Source organism: Cephus cinctus, unplaced genomic scaffold (genome assembly GCF_000341935.2).
Source record: "Cephus cinctus unplaced genomic scaffold, Ccin1 Ccin1_scaffold1184, whole genome shotgun sequence".
In the NCBI taxonomy this organism is placed as follows: Eukaryota; Metazoa; Arthropoda; class Insecta; order Hymenoptera; family Cephidae; genus Cephus; species Cephus cinctus.
The window spans coordinates 369,273-372,983 of NW_014333664.1; the positions used below are offsets into that span (position 1 = coordinate 369,273).

The 3,711-nt window shown below is 37.5% G+C and overlaps 1 long non-coding RNA gene across 1 annotated transcript; it reads left to right on the top strand.

Moving 5' to 3' along the window:
* Positions 1–1,788: 1,788 nt before the first annotated feature.
* Positions 1,789–3,119, top strand: LOC112495057. Its single transcript, XR_003061226.1, has 4 exons — positions 1,789–1,962; positions 2,020–2,128; positions 2,499–2,746; positions 2,869–3,119. It is a non-coding gene; the product is annotated as an uncharacterized LOC112495057 (long non-coding RNA).
* The last annotated feature ends 592 nt before the right edge of the window (positions 3,120–3,711 follow it).

Below are 3,711 nucleotides of genomic sequence, written 5' to 3' on the forward strand. Positions count from 1 at the left end.
TAATCGTAATACACTTTAGCAGGTTGATTTTCTCATTTAAAGCAATAATAATCAAATTGATCTAAATAAAGAGATACACTGTACGATTAATCAAAAAATTTCATATGATAAGTTCAACCGTTAATTGAAGTCGATACCGATCTTTTGATCACTTACTGTATATATTGGATTTTTTTAAATTCCATAACGTAGAATGGCAAGCAGATCTTTCGATGCAAAAATATATTCGTCTACCCTTTAGCATCCATTAGTGCTATTCGATCTTAAAGAGTAATTATATCGCAAGGGTAGTCAGTTCTATAAACAACCGAAACCACTTAGCACCTAAGCCAATGTCGGCTTCTACCCACCAATCTATACCCAATCTTCTAGTCAATGGAAACCATAAAAATCTGCACTTCGTATCCCATCGATAAAGCCCTAATTACACGACGCGCCAATCCATAAAGCCCTCTAATAACAGCCTTACCTGTTGGAATCGGTTAGATATCAGGGCTCTTGCTCGATACCTTTATATAGTAGTGGCTCATGGGACAGGAGCGTGTTGCGAAATTTTCCCACGCCTTACAGGGGATGCCTGTATATATACATACGTTCCGTGACTTTAGACTCTTTTTTTACTGTAAATTACTACCGAGTTTCGATTAGTACATCGTTCTCACGATACGCCTTTAATTTACAGTGTCATTCCAGAACTGCGTTCAGCACGATCAACGGGAGTTACCCGGTAGATAATTCTCTTGGAAGTACAAAAATTTAATATGGTTTAATAGTCATGCAGCTTCCCTGTAATATCTCTGATTTAATACCCTCAACCTTTTATGCCGATACAATTGAAAATTATAGAAATTAAATGGCACGGATCGATAAATCAATAATCGATATCCAATCAAATATATCTATAGGGATATACCCGTTGCAGTAAGAACACGTGAGAAAATTTAATGTCATAGATCAATTTTACGTTAATTTGAAATCTCACGGAATTCCTGAATATTATTAATAACAAGCCGGAAGTTAATATAGAAATGTAAGGATCGTCTTATCCTAAGATAATTTTCAGCCGGTATCGCAGCTTCCCTCGTAGATCAGCTGAGTATGTATAGGCTGGCTGGATGTACAGTTTTTATCGTGGCGCCTTTGCAAAACGGCATTAAACATGCAAGCGTCTTCACGCACGCTTAATTTTCAATTAATTTCGCCGGGTGCAACGGGAGGGTGAATGGCTGCTAAGAGGAACGAGAAGGAAGGGATGAAAAAAAAAATATGCGAACAAGGCGCGACTAACGTCGTGCATGCGTGTCGTGATTTATCGCGAAGCAGTCGCACGCACACGTGCGTACGGATGCGTAGCTTTGGCATTAGCATTTATGTTTCACAAATACGATGACTTTACGAGTGTTTAAATCAAGCCGCAGGGGACGCAGTGGTCTAAAACAAAACCGTGAGAAATAGAGAATAAAAAAAGAGACAAAAAAAGTAAAAGAAGGTCTAATAGATGTATCGTAAAGAAAAATGAAAAAAAAAATAGTCATCATCCACGATAATTTATCGGTTGTACTTCACTCTGTATACTCGAAATGACTACAGTCTTGAGTTTATTGCGCGTTAACGTTAGGTTGAGTTTTTGATTGGACGAACCGAAAATAGCGGAAATGACTATCAAACGATTCGTATCAAAGACAAATTGACTGTTTGACGATTATTAAAAAAAAAAAGACAAGAAAAATTTATCCAATCGATAACTTTTACTATCTTGACACGTTATTTCGAGTTTTTAACCTAAGTTATTTTTTTTATCAAAGAATTATGGAATTGCTCGTTTATCGCCATAAGGGACTTGTACCTCGGATGCAAGTGTAAAGAAACATTGACCCTCGTGGAATTTGTATAGAATTCCCATTAAATGGTGGACATTAGCCGAGAATGCTTCGTTGCCCATTCGTAGATGGGCCGATAATGGTAGAGAATCTTTATGGTTATTTCATTATGTTTAAATCGTTTTTCCCTATTTTACAGGAGGCAAAGACTAAATGGGAGGTCGAATCTTCTTGTGCACTATACGATCGATCGATACGAGATAAGAGATCGCGATCTTGGTCTTCGATATCGACACTGCACGAAATCGGTAATATATAGTTCAGCGAAGGACTTAATAAACCATCGATAACCCTGTATGCGAGAGAAGATACACTTACAATTTTTCATACGATTTGGTTCAGTGAATCTCAAAAAATATTGTATCTTGACATAAGGTCTTTTGGATTTTTATAAGATCGTTTATTTCGATCATTTCTTCTTGGAGGAAACTCGACGAAGCGAATCGCCAAAAGATCGTATCTGAGTCGGTAACGTGTTATTGGATTTACCCTCGGTGCACAATGTACAGATACTGCCCGATAAACTTTCGAAACTGATGATAGTAATACTCGTGTATAGCACAATGCCGAATCATGCTAACGGGAAGTAATGGTCAGTTGATCTGATTTCTTTTGCAGATGTTTGATAGCCGATTCGCCCTAAGGGAATCGGTATGCTTGATAAGAAAAAAAAAATGAGAAATTGCACGGGTCGATATACGAGTAACGAGATAAAAAAATAAACGACATAATTCGATCCGTTCGAAAAGCACGAGTAAAAGGAACAGCAGAGAAGCGGATGGCGGGAATTTTTAAATTGGATTAATACAAAATTATATGCTGGGGATGATATTTCGTATTTGGAATTATGGAAATCATACCAACTTGTACGTTTATGCGGCAAGGAATTTTTTTTCTTTGAATTTCAACTTTTTTTATTATGTTATATGCAGTCGTAATTTAAGATAAAATTAAATTAGCTACACGTTAAATATTTATATACCTGTAGTAGGTACATGTACGAGGGCTGAACCGAGTCGAATCTGAAATTCGATAATGCCTCACTCAGCAGGGACGCGCAATTCGCCCGGAAGCTGCGAATTATGCCGCGAGTTCAGATTAAAGAACTTTGGATTACATATAACCGTGTATTACGATCAAAGACCTATGCGCAGGTGGTGCAGTCTCTTTAGCCCGGTATATTTCTCTTGGATACAAATCGCCAAGCATGGAGCTCTCATTGATTATTATATGTGGAATTGATACGGGGGATGAAATCTTAAGAGGAAAAGTCCAAATGATAATTTTACAATGACAACCACGTTACGTATTATTTAAAAAAAACTATATAGATTTATAAAAAAAATGTTTGACACGTCATCAATTTCACATATACAATTTCATGTTATTTTTGTTTAAAATAAAAAAAAGTTTTTATTCATCAAAATTAATTTTGATACGTATCATTTGCTGTCGGATTAAAGGAATGTTACCTACGGTAGATCCTCACTGCGAATTCTGTTCCACAAGTATTTTTACGTGTTTCTAATAAATTCGTGAGCTCACGAAAAAAAAAATCGGGTCCTATACCCAATGGTATATCCGTTTGGGTATCGTAATTCAGGGACGGTGGCTTTGGGTGCTTTCGAAATGTCGTAGGGCGACGAAAAGATTTCCAACACGACATCGCACTCACCTGCCCCGCTTCTTATCTGCAGAACGAGTATTCCGCAACGGCGGTTTGTCTTGCGCAAAAGCCCAGAGAGAGGCCGGTCGTTTCCTTTGGTCTCAATGAAGTATCGCGATTATTTCCAGGTCCGAAAGAAACAATTTCGTCCTCGATTCTCGAACG